Consider the following 18,580-nt stretch of genomic DNA (forward strand, 5'->3'; position numbering starts at 1 on the left):
CTTTTCTAATGCATACTTTGACACTGGAGTTGCTTAAGAACAAATATTTGTATATTTGTATGATGTTTTCATGGATATTTGTTACTATCATAAGGTATAAGTTAGGGGAGGGCTCTGTAAACATCTACTTCTTAACAATTGAGAAGCTGAAGTGTGGAAAAACATAATTATTTTGTAAAGCAAAAGAGAATAAGGAATTCTCCAGAATTAATAAAGGGGAGGAGTATTTTTTCCATCTCTTAATGGTTCTAGACAAATGTACCTGCTGCTTCACTGATAGGAGTATAGCTCTTTTTTTTTTTTTTTTTTTTTATTATTATTAGTTAAGGTATTACAAATGTGTCCTCATCCCCCCCATTAACCCCCAACCTCCCCCCCACACACACTCATGCTCCCATCCCCCTGTTGTCCATGTCCATTGGTATGGCTTATATACATGTATACAAGTCCTTCGGTTGATCTCTTCCCCTTACCCCCGCCCTCCCCTACTTTCCTTCTGGGGATTGATAGCCTGATTGCTGTTTCTCAGTCTTTGAGTCTGTCCCTTTTCATCAGTCTATGTTGTTCTCTATAATCCACAAATGAGTGAGATCATGTGGTATTTATCTTTCTCTGACTGGCTTATTTCACTTAGCATAATGCTCTCCAGTTCCATCCATGCTGTTGCAAAAGGCAAGAGTTCCTTTTTTTTTTACCGCAGCATAGTATTCCATTGTGTATATGTACCACAGTTTTCTAATCCACTCATCTGCTGATGGGCACTTAGGCTGTTTCCAAATCTTAGCTATGGTGAATTGTGCTGCTATGAACATAGGGGTGCATATATCCTTTCTGATTGGCGTTTCTGGTTTCTTGGGATATATTCCTAGTAGTGGGATCACTGGGTCAAATGGGAGTTCCATTTTTAGTCTTCTGAGGTAGCTCCATACTGTTCTCCACAGTGGCTGCACCAGTCTGCATTCCCACCAGCAGTGCAGAAGGGTTCCTTTTTCTCCACATCCTCTCCAACACTTGTTGTTTGTTGATTTGTTGATGATAGCCATTCTGACAGGTGTGAGATGATAACGCATTGTCGTTTTGATTTGCATCTCTCGTATAATTAGTGACTTTGAGCATGTTTTCATATGTCTTTCGGCCTTCTGTATGTCCTCTTTCGAAAAGTGTCTATCTAGGTCCGTTGCCCATTTTTTTATTGGATTGTTTATCTTCCTTTTGTTAAGTTTCATGAGATCCCTGTAAATGTTGGAAATTAAACCCTTATCGGTGGTATCATTGGCAAATATGTTCTCCCATGTAGTGGGTCTTCTTGTTGTTTTGTTGATGGTTTCCTTTGCTGTGCAAAAGCTTTTTATTTTGATGTAGTCCCATTTGTTTATTTTCTCTTTAGTTTCCATTGCCCTAGGAGCATTATCAGAGAAGAAATTTCTTCGGCATATGTTTGCGATTTCGCTGCCTGTGGATTCCTCTAGTATTTTTATGGTTTCCTTTCTTACGTTTAAGTCTTTTATCCATTTTGAGTTTATTTTTGTGTATGGTGTGAGTTGGTGATCTAGTTTCATCCTTTTGCATGTATCTGTCCAATTTTCCCAACACCATTTATTGAAAAGACTGTCTTGACTCCATTGTATGTTCTTGCCTCCTTTGTCGAATATTAATTGGGCATAGTGGTTTGGGTTGATTTCTGGGGTCTCTATTCTATTCCATTGATCTATATGTCTGTTCTTGTGCCAGTACCAAGCTGTTTTAAGAACAGTGGCTTTGTAATACAGTTTGATATCTGGTATTGAGATCCCACCTACTTTGTTCTTTCTGAGGATTGTTGCAGCTATTCGGGGTCTTTTTTTATTCCAGATGAATTTTTGGAACGTTCATTCTAGATCTGTGAAATATGCTGTTGGTAATTTAATGGGGATTGCATTGAATCTATAAATTGCTTTGGGTAGTATGGACATTTTGATGATGTTGATTCTACCAATCCATGAACACGGTATATTCTTCCATCTGTTTATGTCTTCCTCTATCTCTTTTTTCAGTGTCCTGTAGTTTTCAGCATATAAGTCTTTTACCTCCTTAGTTAAGTTTATTCCTAGGTATTTTAATTTTTTTGGTGCAATGGTAAATGGGATTGCTTCTGTAGTTTCACTTTCTGTAAGTTCACTATTGGTGTAAAGAAATGCCATGGATTTCTTAGCATTAATTTTGTATCCTGCTACATTGCCGAATTCATTTATTAAGTCTAATAATTTTTTGATGGAGTCTTTAGGGTTCTGTATGTACAGTATCATGTCATCTGCAAATAAGGACAGTTTTACTTCTTCTTTTCCAATCTGGATGCCTTTTATTTCTTCTTCGTGTCTGATCGCAATGGCTAGTACTTCCAGTACTATGTTGAACAGGAGTGGTGAGAGGGGGCATCCCTGTCTTGTTCCTGTTTTTAGGGGGAATGGTTTTAGTTTTTGCCCATTGATTATGATGTTGGCTGTGGGTTTGTCATATATGGCTTTTATTATGTTGAGGTATGATCCCTCAATTCCTATCTTGCTGAGAGTTTTTATCATGAAAGGGTGTTGGATTTTGTCAAATGCTTTTTCCGCATCAATTGATATGACTATGTGGTTTTTCTCTCTCAATTTGTTTATGTGATGTATCACATTTATTGATTTGCGGATATTGTACCATCCTTGCATCCCTGGGATAAATCCTACTTGGTCATGGTGTATGATCTTTTTGATGTACTGCTGGATCCGATTTGCTAGGATTTTGTTGAGGATTTTGGCATCTATGTTCATGAGGGATATTGGCCTGTAATTCTCTTTCATTGTATTGTCTTTATCTGGTTTTGGGATTAGGGTGATGTTGGCTTCATAGAATGAGCTGGGAAGTGCTCCTTCCTCTTGGATCTTTTGACATAGTCTGAGGAGGATAGGTTTTAGGTCTTCCTTGAATGTTTGGTAAAACTCCCCTGTGAAGCCATCTGGCCCCGGGCTTTTGTTTGCTAGAAGCTTTTTGATTACTGCTTCAATTTCCTCCATAGTTATTGGCCTATTGAGATTTTTAGATTCTTCCTGGTTAAGTTTTGGAAGGTTGTATTTATCTAGGAATATGTCCATTTCCTCCAGGTTGTCTAGTGTGTTGGAGTAGAGTTGTTCATAGTATTTTCTAACAATCCTTTGTATTTCTATGGGGTCTGTTGTTATTTCTCCTCTTTCATTTCTGATTTTGTTTACTTGGGTCCTCTCTCTTTGTTTCTTGGTGAGCCTGGCTAGAGGTGTATCAATCTTGTTTATCCTTTCAAAGAACCAGCTCTTGGTTTTGTTGATCTTTTGTATTGTTTTTTTGGTCTCTATGTCGTTTATCTCTGCTCTGATCTTTGTTATTTCCTTCCTTCTGCTTACAGTGGGCTTTTTTTGTTGCTCTCTTTCTAATTCTTCGAGTTGTAGAGTTAGGTCATTTATTCTCATTGTTTCTTGTTTCTTGCAGTAGGCTTGTAGAGCTATGAACTTCCCTCTCAAGACTGCTTTTGCTTTGTCCCATAGGTTTTGGATTGTTGTGTTTTCATTGTCATTTGTTGCCATGATGTTTTTTATTTCTTCTTTGATCTCACTGGTGACCCAGTCGTTGTTTAATAGCATGCTATTTAGTCTCCATGTGTTTGATTTTTTTGGATTGTTTTTGTTGTAGTTGATTTCCAGTTTTATGCCTTTGTGATCTGAGAAGATACTTGATATGATTTCAATTTTCTTGAATTTGAAGAGACTTTGTCTGTGACCCAATATATGGTCTATCTTTGAAGATGACAAATGTGCACCCGAGGAGAATGTATATTCTGTGACTTTGGGGTGAAATGTTCTGAAGATGTCAATTAATTCCATCTGATCTAGTGAGTCATTTAGGATTGATGTTTCTTTGCTGAGTTTCTGTTTAGAGGATTTGTCCAGTGGAGATAATGGGGTGTTAAGATCCCCTACTATGATTGTATTGCTGTCAATCTCTCCCTTGATCTTCTCCAGAAGATTTCTTATGTATTTGGGTGCTCCTATATTGGGTGCATATATACTTACCAGAGTTATTTCTTCTTGTTGGACTTCTCCCTTTAGTATTATGAAGTGGCCTTCTTGATCTCTTTTTATGTCCTTCACTTTGAGATCTAATTTGTCAGATATAAGTATTGCTACCCCGGCTTTTTTTTCACTTCCATTGGCCTGAAAAACCTTTTTCCATCCCTTCACCATCAGTCTGTGTGCGTCTTTTTTTGTGAGGTGGGTTTCCTGTAGACAGCAGATATATGGGTCATGTTTTCTTATCCACTCATTTACCCTATGCCTTTTGACTGGGGAATTTAATCCATTTACATTTAAAGTTATTATTGATAGAAACTTGTTAGTCGCCATTTTTGTTCTTTACCGCTGCGTTCCTTCTTTGTTTCCTGTTTTTTCTATTTACAGCAGACCCTGTAGCATTTCTTGCATTGCTGGTTTGGTTGTAATAAACTCCCGTAGACCGTTTTTGTCTGCGAAGCTCCTGATTTGACCCTCAATTTTGATTGATAGCCTCGCTGGGTATAGTATTCTTGGATTCAGACCCTTCCTTTGCATGACTTTGTATATTTCATTCCATTCCCTTCTTGCCTGATGTGTTTCTGTTGAGAAATCGGTCGCTAGTCTGATGGGGGATCCTTTGTAGGTAACTTTCTGTCTCTCTCTGGCTGCTTTTAAGATTCTTGCTTTGTCGTTGGTGTTTGCCAATTTAATTATTATGTGCCTTGGTGTCGGTCTTTTCGGGTTCATTTTGTTTGGGACTCTGTGAGCTTCTTGGATTTGTGTGAGTTTTTTCCTCCCTATATCAGGGAAATTTTCTGTTACTATTTTTTCAAACAGGTTTTCTATTCCTTGCTCAGTTTCCTCTCCTTCTGGCACCCCTATTATTCGGATGTTGTTTCGTTTAGCATTGTCCCAGAGTTCTCTTAGGCTCTCCTCCTGCTTTTTAATTTTTTTTCTAGAAGCTGTTCTGTTTGGGTATTTTTTTCTACCTTGTCTTCTAGCTCGCTGATGCGGTCCTCTGCTTCTTCTAGTCTACTGTTGATGCTTTCTATTGAGTTCTTTATGGCAGTGATGTCGTTTTTCATTTCTTCTTGGTTTCTCTTCATTTCCTCTTGGTTCTTCTTCATTTCCTCTTGGTTCCTACACATATTGTTGAATTGGTCTTCCATTTTTTTCATCCACCTTATGACCATTACTCTGAATTCTTTCTCTGACAGGTTGCTTGCCTCCATTGCCTCCATTTCGTTTACTTCCTTTTCTGATGATGCCTGTTTTTCTCTCATATTTGGGTTGGTTCTTTGTTTCACCATGATTTCTCTTCTCAAGGTGTTTGGTTATGTAGTTCTCTCTTTGCTGCGCTGATTCAAAGGCACAAAATACAACACAACAAGGCACAACGTACAAGGCAACAAACTAAATGCATTCACGATATTAATAACCCCAAATAAAGGTGACCCCCCGAGCGAAGAGAATTAGGGGATATAGAAGAAAAAAGAGAAAAAGATTAAAGAGAAAAATAAAAAACAAAAAGGAGTGCCGAAATGAGATTGGGAAAAGGGAGAGAAGAAAAAAAACAAAAATACAAAAAAAAAAAAAAAGTAAGAGAATGAAATAGAGGTGGGGAAGAGGCTATTTGTATGGGGAGAGCGAGGGATTGGAAATTAGATATATAAGTAGGGTGAAATTTAGACAGTGGGTAGAAAGAAGGAATAGGTAAAATCCAAAGCAGGAATAGGGTAAGAGAAACAGGACAACAAAAGGGGAAAAGTGAGGAAGAGAGTTTTGGCTTAAGGGTAAATGTGAGCTAGAGAGAAATGATGCTAAAGGAACGATGAAAATAGTGTGTATAACACTAATCCCAAAATAAAATAAAGAAAAATTAAAAAAATAATAAAAAATAAAATGACACTTGAAAAAATGGTAAAAGGATAGCAATAATACTGGTTAAAAAAATGTAGTAATTAAAAAGGTAAAATCAAGTGATGAAAAAAATAAAAAATAAAAAATAAAAAAATAAAATAGGTTCTTAATGAAATGGTGAAAAAAGAATTTAAAAAAAAAATATATATATATATATAAAAAATATTCGGAGGTGAAGGTGCTTCAGATCTTCCACTCTTCTTTTTGGCACGCCTCAGTCCTGCCAGGCATTCAGGGGAGTGTTGAACTTCCCTGCGATACACTGTCCCTCCGTGCAGTAAACCACAGACCTGATTTTAAGGCAGCTTGTATTTGTTTACCAGACTGCCTTTATTTGTGATCGCAGAAGAGACAGTTCGTGGCTCTGCCTCTGGGTGGCAGTGTGTCTGGATTGACCTCCGAGGCTATAAGTCCTCTCTATCAGTAGGGTTTTTTTTTTTTTTTTTTTTTTTTCCTCTATGGTATTGGGAACTGATTCAGGAAAGACCACTGCCCAGAGCTGGTTCCTTGCCACTGCCCGCTGATTCCCAGGCTCCCCAAAAAGAACTTTCCCCTATAGGCTCTGCGAATGACCCCAACTGGGGAATCCCATGCACTGGGTTTAATAATCAAATGCACGGATCTAAGGGGAACTGTAACAAGAGCCTGATAGTTGTGCGAATTCGCAAGCCTCCACCTTCCAGGTCTGCGCACAGTCTCCGCGCGCTCACTCGCCCCTGGCACCAAGCAGCCAGCAGATTGGCAAAGTCCAAGGCTGCTCCCTTACATCCAGTCCAGCTATGGGCTCATTTTTCGCGTTCCCTTCTGCCAGCAGCCCTGTGGGGCCCCTTCCCCACTCGCGGGTCACGCTGGTCCCAACGGCTGCAGACTCTGTGGGGCGCAGATTCCGCCCCGCGCGCGCGCGCGCGAGCTCGGACCTCCCTCCAACCGGAACTTCAAACCGCACCTTTAGGGGATGTCCAACCTTTCCGTGAGAAGAAGCAGTGCTCGTCTGAGTTCAGGCAGTGACGCTGCTTGAGATCCCTTGTTTCCAGGGTAGTAGCTGGTCTCTGGATGCCGGCAACAACCACCCAAGATGGCGCAGTCTCCACTGCTTAGCTGGCGCACCACGAGAGCAGGAGTATAACTCTTAAGTATTTCTCTTCCCTAGGTATGAAATACTTTAAACATTTTATTAAAATATAGACATTTTTTTCTTGATTAGCCAATGATGGTAACAAGGGTATTTCTTGTTACTTTAGAGATGTTTAATTTTGCTAAACCATGTAGAATTACCAATAAATTCCCGTTAACAATAATCAATGTAAAAAATGTTTTAAATCACACATCGGACACTAGTTACATATAAAATATCTCACCTGACAGCCACCAGCACAAATATGGCTCATGTTTTTAATTCCAACATCCTGCGATTGCCTCTTCTGTCACTGAAATCTGATCAGGGAGGAAGGAATTTCAAAGGGTATTAACATCACTTATGAGTTTCTGAGATAAATGCTTACATGGGTTTCATTTGGAAATGCAGCATTTTTTTCCAAGGGGTAAACTTTAATTAGCTGAAATAAAATCTTACATAAATCAATAAACAAACATGTGAGTGCCCCTTATGTGTCCTGCATCCTGACAATCTGTGGGACTTGTGCATAAAACAAGGTATGTTCCATTGCTCACAGCCTGGCTTTGGAGATAAGGAATACACATGTGAAATGATGAACTGAGAACCCAGGACACTAAGTATCAGTGAAGAATGAGTCCAGGGAAGGAAATACCAAGGAGGTGTTGGCTGGAGTAGTCATGAAAGCCTTTTAAGAGTAGGAGAAATGTGAGCTGAGATTTAAAAGAAGATGAGCTTTGGAATGGCATAAGACAGACAGCAAACACCCCAAGGAAGAAATGGCAGACCAAGCCCAGAGGATAGAACAGGGGTGGGCAAACTTTTTGACTCGAGGGCCACAATGGGTTCTTAAACTGGACCGGAGAACCGGAACAAAAGCATGGATGGAGTGTTTGTGTGAACTAATATAAATTCCAAGTAAACATCATTACATAAAAGGGTACGGTCTTTTTTTTTTTTTTTTTTTTTTAGTTTTATTCATTTCAAACGGGCCAGATCCAGCCCGCGGGCGGTAGTTTGCCCACGGCTGGGATAGAAGAAATTTGGTCAGTGCTTCCTATATGAAGGACACCGGCATGCTCAGGGAAGGGGTGAAGATTTAGGGAAGAGAGGTGGGGATAGATCATCAGGGTAAGACAAATGGGGAAGCTTCTAATATCCTACAAGAAAACAATGATCATGTTTATCAAAGGGCTCATGAGTTTGGGGGTGGCGCAAGATTTGGCTTTCTGGTTCTGTAACCCTAGCAACTAGCCCTCTAAATAAATGAATAAAAATAATCATGTTTTTGCTAAATTCAATTATTTGCTAAGTAAATGAATAACAAATAATGGAGACTTTATGCTTCGTTATTTTTATTAGCCCATGGATAGAATGTTCATGATTCTCTTCCTCCTCCTTTTCCTTCTCCACATATTCTATTTTCTGCTACCTCAAGCCCAGCCTTCCCCACAGTTACATTGTACTGAATGTGCAAAGCTGCTTTTAAGTGAGACAAAATCACTTGTGTTAGGATTTTGAGTCAAAATTCTACAATTCCGCCCTGACCAGTTTGGCTCAGTGGATAGAGCGTCGGCCTGTGGACTGAAAGGTCCCAGGTTCAATTCTGGTCAAGGGCATGTACCTTGGTTGCGGGCACATCCCCAGTGGGAGGTGTGCAGGAGGCAGCTGATCGATGTTTCTCTCTCATCGATGTTTCTAACTCTCTACCCCTCTCCCTTCCTCTCTGTAACAAATCAATAAAATATATTTTTTTAAAAATTCTACAATTCTGCCCAGCTGGCATGGCTTAGTGATTGAGCATCGACCTATGAACCAGGAGGTCACGGTTCAATTCCCGGTCAGGGCACATGCCTCGGTTGAGGGCTAGATTCCCAGTGTGGGGCCTGCAGGAGGTAGCTAATCAATGATTCTCTCTCATGATTGATGTTTCGATCTCTCTCTACCTCTCTGAAATCAATAAAATAGAGAAAAAAAATTTACAATTCTACATTCCTAAATGGGTTCCTATTTTTCTTCTGTATGACTCATTTCCATGACTTTTATTTTATCTCAATATATCATGGCAAACCACTGCTCTGAAGACCCAGAAACAGTTATTTTTTAATCATAATACTTTTACTTAGGTTTTTTTCACGATAAAATTGAGCAGAAAGAAAAGAGAGTTCCTATATACCTTCTTCCAACACTCACTCAGAGCCTCCTCACCATCAATATCCCAAACCTGAGTGGTACATTCGTTACAACTGATGAACATACATTGACATATTATAATTTCCCCAAGACCACGGTTTATGTTAGGGCTGACTATTCGTGCTTTATATTTCCTGTGTTTTGACAAGTGAATAATGACATGTATCTATCAATACGGTATCATACAGAATAGTTTCACTGCCCTATTGGTGTGCTCCACCAATTCATTTCTTTCTCCCCCTAAACCACTTGGTAACCCCTCATCCTTTTACTATCTCTATAGTTTTGCCTTTTCCAGAATGTAATATATTTGAAATCATATAGTATGTAGTCTTTTCAGATTGGCTTCTTTCACTTAGTAATATGCCCTTAAGTTTCCTCCATGTCTTTTTTGTGGCTTGAAGCTCATTTCTTTTTAGTGCTGAATAATATTCCATTGTGGGTGTTTATCTAGTCACCTATTGAAGGACACCTTGATTGCTTCCACATTTTTTGGCAATTATGACTAAGCTGCTATCAACACCAATGTGCAGGTTTCTGTGTAGACATAAGTTTTCAGCTCCTTTGGGTGAAACCAGAGTGTGATTACTGGATTATAAGAGGATGTTTAGTTTTGTCAGAAACTGCTGACCTCTTTACCAAAGTGACAGTGCCATTTTACACACCCACCGGCAATAAGTCTCGAATTGTCATCAAAATGTTTTGGTATTTAAAAAATTTGAGGGAGGAAACCCCCTCCTTTTTTAAAATAACCTATAAAACTCAAAAGTTCCCTGAAGTTAGATACAAGGCCTCATTTATCTTCCTGACTCTGCTCCCTGCCAAGTATCTGGCAGTTGCTTGGTGAAGTTTACCTATTTGAATTTTTTAATTCCCTTTGCAGATTTTTTTCCGTAGGCAGTAATGCCACATGAGTTAATTGGCTCAATGTTATGTGCTGATGTCTTGTCAAAAAACACCTCTTTTTTTTTTTTCTTGAGTTAAGTTATCCCCTTGCTAATTCTATCTAAACAAATAGTCAATTCACTCAGTTTAGTCAACTCCCAATCAGTTTTATTATTTGAAGTTTGTATGGCTAAAACAGTCATTAGACAGCAACACTGAGATCCAGAGATCTGATCCATATGGATCAGAACCTGAGTTCAAAGTGGTAATGACATCCCTATTTCATTGTAGAAGTAGTGTGATACTGTGAAATATGTAAGCCATTATTGCACCACTATCATTACCCAGCATTACTGGTATTTTGGAAGGAAACCTAATATTGAATTTTAATTTGAAATGACTGTTTTCAGAAAATTTCTTTTTTATATCTAATCACATAAGCTCAGCATTTTTCATCTTCTGTGGCCATAGGAGCAAATAGATTAATACAGTTGTCTGGGCATGGTACAAATAATTTCTTTGATGTATTGTTTTTCATTTGAGAATGAAAAACTTGTCAAATGGGAGGACTAAAATTCACCCACAACTTTAAGTGTCATTATTTTGATGCCACATAATCCATCCATCATTATTTTTAGAGAGAGTTGGAAATTTTAGCCTTGATTCATTAGCATATAGTGAGAGCTATGCATAAAGCATCAGTGTTTTGTTTTCTTTCTCATGAATCTCATGGTAACCTGAAGACTGCTGTATGTGGGGTCAATTTTTAAGTGCTACATGTGCAGAAGTAAGAGGAGGGGCTTTTCCTCAGCAAAATCAAGGCGAATTCCCAACATACTAGTAAACCTATTCAAATTGACTTAGTTGCATAAATAAATACTTCTCCAAAGTTCAAGTAAAAATTCAGGTCAAAGGCCTTGAAGAGCTACATCTACGCATCCCCATAGATAGAAGAGAGTGCCACACAATGGCCCCTGCTTTGTGAGTCTGGTAATCAAGCTGGGTAGGCCAGGCTTGGAAGCAAGAACAATTTCCTAAAGGATATGAAAACCCTCCGGAATCCTTGACGTATCTTCTAAGGCAGTGGTTGGCTAACTGCGGCTCGCGAGCCACATGTGGCTCTTTGGCCCCTTGAGTGTGGCTCTTCCACAAAATACCACGTGCGGGAGCGCACGTACAGCGCAATTGGAACTTTGTGGCCCATGCGCAGAAGTCGGTATTTTGTGGAAGAGCCACACTCAAGGGGCCAAAGAGCCGCATGTGGCTCGCGAGCAGCAGTTTGCCGACCACTGTTCTAAGGCATCAAGTTGCGGGGAGGTGAGAAGGAGCAATATTAAGGATATTATTAATATTATTTAAAAATCAAATGGACTTACTTGGAAAACATCTCCAAGACCAGAAATTGCAAATGAAGTGATGGAGAGCGCCCAATCAGAGGCCTCCTGCCCAGATTTATGTCCCAGGTTCACCCCTTGTTAGTTGTAGGAGCTGGACAGGTGACTTGGCCTCTCCAGAAACTGGCTGCCTCTCTAAAAAAGAGTGGTATATTTTCTAGGCTGGCAGAATTAAATCGAAGTGAAATGCACAGAAAGTGTTTACCATGGTGTCTGACCTAGAGCAAGTATTCAACCAATATTAGCGATTACTAGTATTATTTAAACAGATTGTCATGTGTGTCTGTTCACTGAAATTCCATCAGTTTTGTGTGATGATACTCATTCTGATCAGCAGCTGCAACTAGCAATTAAAGATGACTGTAATTAAAATGGAAAAATTAATTCATGTATTAATAAATGCTCTGTATTTAATGAGATGTATCATAACAAAATATTCAGTCGTCAAAAACAAAAATAACAGAAATAAAAAAAGGACATTTTTAATCCAATTTGTACCTGCACAGCCGCAGGCATTAAAACAAGGGTTTGTCTTAGTTGGACAATTTATGTTTTTGAGACACCAGGAGGCAAATTAATCCTCACTACTCCTGGAATCTTTTTCTTTTGGGCCAATGGCAGCTTCTCTTTGGACAAGGATATGTTTCTTGCACTTAAAAGGGAAAAAATTAGACTTCAGCTTTGGAAGTATATGGTGTAATTTTAAGTGATTAGACTGTTATTAATGTTCAAGGAAACATTTCCAAAATACTCTGCTAGGCCTTTGATTCAAAGAATAACTATTCTATTAACCTGCTTAGTATTTTCTACCTAAAAAGTGGCCAATTTGTGCATTTTAGGGTTTAACATTTCCAAAGACCCTAGAAAAGAGGAAACTTATTAACCACATTTTGCTAAATACATTTGGTGCTGTCCTTCTCTGATCCTTGTTTGTGATTCCAGGAATGTTTTCTGCATAACCCTGTGGCATGTCTTGGTGTCACCAGTAAAACAATTACAGTTCTTTTGCTTCCTCTTCAGGCTCACTAAACACATATGGGTTAATGGATTCCATGATAACTATGTGTTTTATCATTTAGATATTAAAAGCTTACATTAATTGGATGTACGTTGACTGAGCAATGTGGCATAATGAATAGAGCAGGAGAAAGTATGGATCTGAGCTCTTGAGTGTCACTTATTAGCTACTAAACAAATATTTATTGATCATCTGCTCTGTGCTGAGTGCTGTGCTAAGCCCAATAAATACAAAAGTGTACAAAGCAGCAGTGTCCCTGCCTTGTATGGAATTCAGATTCCATGGTATGGGAAAGAGCTTAATATTTTGAAGAACTAAAAGAAATTAAACTGGCTGGAGTATAACAAAAAGGTTGGAGAGTAGCACAAAATGAAGTCATCATGGGAGTCTGGGGTGAGAGATGCTTTCAAACTATGGTAAAGACTTCGGGATTCTAAGTACAGTGAGGAAGAAGCTGTTAGTACAATGAATTGTTCCAATTCAGATTCTGCTGGTTGCAAGTAATAGTAATCCATAAGAACCAGCAGAAGGAAAAGAGGATTTATTATCAGGCAAAATTGTCTTGTGGAAATCCAAAGTTATAAAACAAAGGAGCTAAAAATGAAGAGAAGAAAGCCATTACTGCTGAGATTGTTCTGTCTCATGCTCTCTCTACTTTCCTGTTCTCTCCTTTCTTTACAAACTGTCTTCCTCTATTTATTCATATTGCACCTATCCCATAATGGGTGCCTCAACTCTCCGGTCCAGGTGACCACTTGGCTTAGCTACCCAGAGCTTAGTGTATTAGTTTCCAATTCTAACTTCACTAGAATGAAGTTGAATAAGCTTCAGCTCATTTCCTTTTGGGTGGAGTTGTTCATACAAGGCCTTGTCATGGGGCTTGTAAAAGACTACCTAGGTCAGTTGTCCATCCTTGACCCAGGCAGCTAAGGCTGGCAGGGTCATGGCACATGGCAAAACCATAGCTTTTGCCCCTCAATAGTTGGGAAAAATAAGGCATGGAAAGTTATCTTATTAGCAAATTTTGGTAGATGTGTGAGAACTTTGCCTTGTCAACCCCACATAGTTTGAATGAGGGTAGAATGAGATAAAGTTTTTGAAAATGTTTCTGTAAACTATGAAGGTCTGGTAGAGTTTTGTGATTTTTCCCCTCACTGTGTTAGATGTTCTATATACCAATATAGACAAGAAAATGTATTAAGAGACACAAAAATCTAGAGAGTAATATATAGAGAAAATTATTATAATTATTTACCAGTCATCTCTCCTAAGACAAGCTCTCTTAATGATGCTGAATACAGGTGGTTAAAGTGATAACACTCCAAATTCTAGTTAAAACTAATTTTCAACTGTGAATTATTATCCTTTCAAAACCATGTACCATCATTTGGGCAACGTGATAAGAGGAAGAATATCTAAAATTTGGTGGGAAGTTGATGTTGCTAAAAAGATACAGGTACTTTATTTTTCTGTTAACAAAGCAGATCACTCCCAACAAGTAGATGGCGGTTTTAGAGATTGAATTACCTGTTCAGTCTGAGACATCACCGGAACACATCCTTTACAAGAACATCTCAAAGACTTGTTTTTTAATGATCTCATCAAAGCAGAGAAATTGGGAGCTGAGTTTGTGCAATACAGAGCAGCCTGGATGTTCAGGGTTATTGGAAAACTAATACATAGTTTAATAGGTATTCTTCCTTTATTTGGTTTGTTTGGTTTATTTGCCTGTTTGTCGGAGGGATACCTTCTTAAAATTCAAGCATGATCTAATTAAAAAACCCTTGTACAGGAAAACTAGGTCTACATTCCCATGGCCTCTTATCTGAGACTTTGATTAAATGACTCAGTCTCTTCAATGTATCTCCCAGGAAGCTGAGTAATCCTTTTCCTGTGGTCAAGGAATTGTGTCTGAGGTCCAGAAGCTGAAAAACAGAGGATATGAAATGATCATGAATATTAAAAAATGAAGCCCAGATCATACATATAGAATTTGCTAAGGAATGAGTTTTTAAAAAATCATAGTTGATTAACTTCTTTAAATGTATAGAAGAGGATATACAAGGGAAACAGAATTCTTTGACAAGGAGGGTACTGGAAGGATGTGCTTCTGACACCTCGAGCCCCCTGCTGGTAGAAAAGGATGTGCTTCCAAGAGGAAGATCCATCCTTCATCCCACCTGGAAGTTGTGGGTTCGGGGCCCCAATGCCACTAAGAGATGCATATGGGATGTGGAGAAAGATTCTTGGTCCCACATGCAGATCCCCTCCAAGTCTCCTGGCTGCCATCTTCCCTGACCATTGAACATGCTGATTCCCTTTCAGCAATCCCATCTCTCTCCCCTGCTTCGTGTTTCTACATAGCATCTATCATCATGTAACTTATGTCATTTACTAGTTCTGTAGTCATTATCTGTCTCACTACTCCAGAATGTAAATTCCCTGTGGGCAGGCTGTTGTTTTGCTCATTGCTGTAATCTGAGTACCTTGAACAGTGCTTGGCAAGTGGTAGGGACTCAATAAATCCTTGAGGTGAATTACATTGTGAGGACTTGTGAGGGTCCTTTGGCGTTTGGGTGATGCAGGGTGCCTAACTTTCTCAAGGGACAAGCTAGCTGGATAGGCCCTGAGCATGGCAAGTAAGGCGGCCTGCAAGGGCCCAATCAAGACAAATATGTGGGCCACCGGCGTGTGTGCCAAAGGTGGCAATTGGGTTGGGTCATTGTAGAAGGGAGCCCACCAACAAGGCAGCCTGTGTGGACAGGAGTATGTGGTCAGAACAAGGCCCAAGGAGGAGTGGTCTGACCAGGAGGAAGGGGCAGTCAGTACCCACAGACAAAACACAAAGTGGTGCCAACATGGAGGACTCTCCAAGCCAGTGTCCGCCATAATCAGTGGTCTCCAAAGCCACACTAAAATGTCACAGTCCCGTGAAACCTTCCCTGCCCCTCCCCCTCATCTTTCTGCTCCAACCCTGGAGACAGGGGAGACAGTTAGCAATCAGAAAGGAGTGGAAGAGACGGAAGGACACAGCGAGGACTCTGAGCACACCACCACTTTCCCACTGTATGTGTCCATGCTCGAGTCCACCTTGAGCTCAGGGCGAGGGTTTTAAATCTGTTGAGAGGGTCGTTGTTTGAAATTAGAAAACACTGGACTGGTAAAAAGGCCTCTCACAAAAGAGACTCATTTTAATGTGAAAGTAACAAGAGAAGATGGGGAATTCGCTTGAGATTTTACTGAGGTTTAATTCTAAAGGGCAGGCTTAAAGGGCAATGATGAGGGGGAAATATTCTTATTTGCTCCCTGTTGAGTCAGCACTTCCAATAAGCCTAGTATGTGACAACTAAAGTAAGTGTGTAACTTGTCTAGCACACTGCCAGGCATATAGCAGACCTTCCATACCGGCCTATAGTTGGCGCTAATGTTCCAGGCAACCTTCAGAAAATATACCCAGCTGGGCTGCCAACCTCTGACACATTTCCCTATTCAGTGGGCCTATTTCTATATTTACTTGTGTCTTCCTTGGAAATTTCTCTGGCATCTCCATTAATTCATCCAAATTCGAAATGATGGATATATCTTCCTTCACAGTCCCCTGGTTCCTAGTGATTATAATGATGATTTTCAAGATAGCCCAAATTATTGAGAACTTACTAAAACACCCGGCATCCTTCTAAGCACTTTGCATGCATTACTATGCATTACTTCATTTAATCCTCTCCACAGCACTAAGAGTGACTATAAATGGTGAAAATGAGGCTTTTCGAATCTATGGATCTTGCCTGAAATCGTGCAGCTGGTGTTAGATGTGGGGTCTGAACACAGAACAAAAAGCACTGGAAATGAACTGGACCTGCCCCATCCGGGTAGGTGAGTCATGCACACTGTTGGAACATACATTTACCCTCAACTGCACACCTTGTTCAAAGAGTCTTTTTCATTATAAAATCAGGTGGGGTTACTCAGTTCCCTTCACTGTGTTTCTTGCATGGAAAGTATATTTTGTAATCGCATCACATATCTGCAAGATGAAAATCAGCTTTCCTGGTTCAGCAAGTGGAAATCAATGCTTCAGATAAAAAGCTGCGAGCCTCCATTATTGAATGCAATGGTCCAAACAGAAACTCTGGTTGCCCAGGCAAAAATAGGAGCAAGAATGCCTTTGCTGTTTCTAATTAAGCACATCTCCAGCTCCTCTGCCTCATTCATCCCTTGTGGATGAGTGCTCATGGAATGAATCAGCAGGCAGATCCAGTCACTTTGCTTTGTCTTTAAACTTCCCATGGTCTTATGTTCCCAGAGGCAGACCAGAGCCCTGGGACTAGAGGTGAGCAGCTTGAGTGGTGGGTGATGAAGTGCTTGGTGAGCTCCCCACACCTCAGCTATTATGTTGTACGTTTCCCTCTTTCTACATCCTCACTGCTGCATCTTCCCAATTAGTGCCTTCTGAATTAATGAGGTGCTACCCAAAGGCATAAGCTCGCCCAGAGACTGAGAAAGCACTTCTGGAGAAATATGCCCATGGCTCTAACTAGAGTGGTAGCAGTTTCCTGCTTAGCGTGCTGCATTCTACCCAGCTGATAAAAGGCCTTCTGTTATGATTTGGCCACTTGCGGGCATGTGGAATTTTACTAGCTCTTCATTTGTGAGCGATTCCCTGGAACACAGGTGCAATGATACTTCTAATGGGCACATCCTCAGAATATGGATAAACATACAGCATTTTATTTGCTTATTATTTATAGATGTGTTCATGTTGTGAGATGCTGGATCGAGGTCTGGTTGGAAACTGCCAGTGTATGGGGCTCTATCTTTCCAAATCCTTCCTTTGGCTCAGGTCATGGAGACCAGAGTTGCTTTCATGAACTGTTGCTCATCCCTTCTTGTCTGAATCAGAGTAGTCATAAGGCAGCAGAAGGGGCATGGCAATATATATCCCTAGCTTTGGCTGCAAAATGGGGATGGACTGAGGTAGTCTTTGCCTCATCTTGGCTTTTGCACAGACTGCCCTGATGATTAGGAAGAGGAAACTGCTAATCCTCTGGACAATGACCTCTGCTATGTTTCCTATCCCCAAGTAATTATGCTCAGAACACAAGTACATTCTGGGGGAAACATATGAAGGATTGGTCTCTGGATTTCAGCAAGCGTCACATCCTAACCCCTTTGAAAATTCCTTTAGAATCGAGTTGTTCTGAATATTTCATGGTTGTGTATGTTTAATTAATTTGCACTGCCTTTCTGGCATCATTCTGAATGCATTTATGGTAGTTACTCTGTTAGGTAACTCTGGAGAAGGAAGTCAGAGGCAGACTCCAGGCATGCTGCAAGCCATGTTGGAGTTGGCCGATAATGAGTTTCTCTTTGCTGAACTCACTGCTCCATCAGACATGGAGCTAAGCACCTGAATGTGTTACATCTATTCCTTATCGCAACCAGGCCAGTTGTGAATGATCATCCGCAGTTTATTGAGGAAGAAACTGTGACTCAGATTGTTGCTTTAGCTGCTTTAGCAAAGTCATCCCCTAGCGAACCAGCAGAGCTAGGTTCCAAACCAAGTTCATCCCTCCACCTCTGACCATAGAGTTATCCCCTATTAAACCCCAGAAAAGTTTACAAATCTCTATGCCTCTTTTTTTTAAAAAAAAAATCTTTACAAATGGGAAAATAAGGCCCATGCTGTTTTTCCCCCCTGGGATAACACAGAAAGCATTAAAATAATATATGAGAAAATGCAGGGTGAGCTCTAAGGTGCATTAGATTTGAGAAGCATTACTAGTAAGGAAGCATAAGAGGTACATGGAATCCCCAGGCAGGGTAGATTTCAGAACCTTTGTGATTGGCCCAAGCAGGTCAACAGGGTAACTAAACCTTATCTTCTTCCACTTAGAGCCCTGCCTTTATTCTGGCTCAAAATAAAATGTGTCTTGCCTCTGTGTCATGCAAAGCATGGGGGTTAAAAACATTAGGGTTAATGTTGCCAATTGTGTTGGTGATCTTCTTTTTTATTTTT

Source organism: Myotis myotis, unplaced genomic scaffold, assembly GCF_014108235.1.
Source record: "Myotis myotis isolate mMyoMyo1 unplaced genomic scaffold, mMyoMyo1.p scaffold_m19_p_15, whole genome shotgun sequence".
NCBI lineage: Eukaryota > Metazoa > Chordata > Mammalia > Chiroptera > Vespertilionidae > Myotis > Myotis myotis.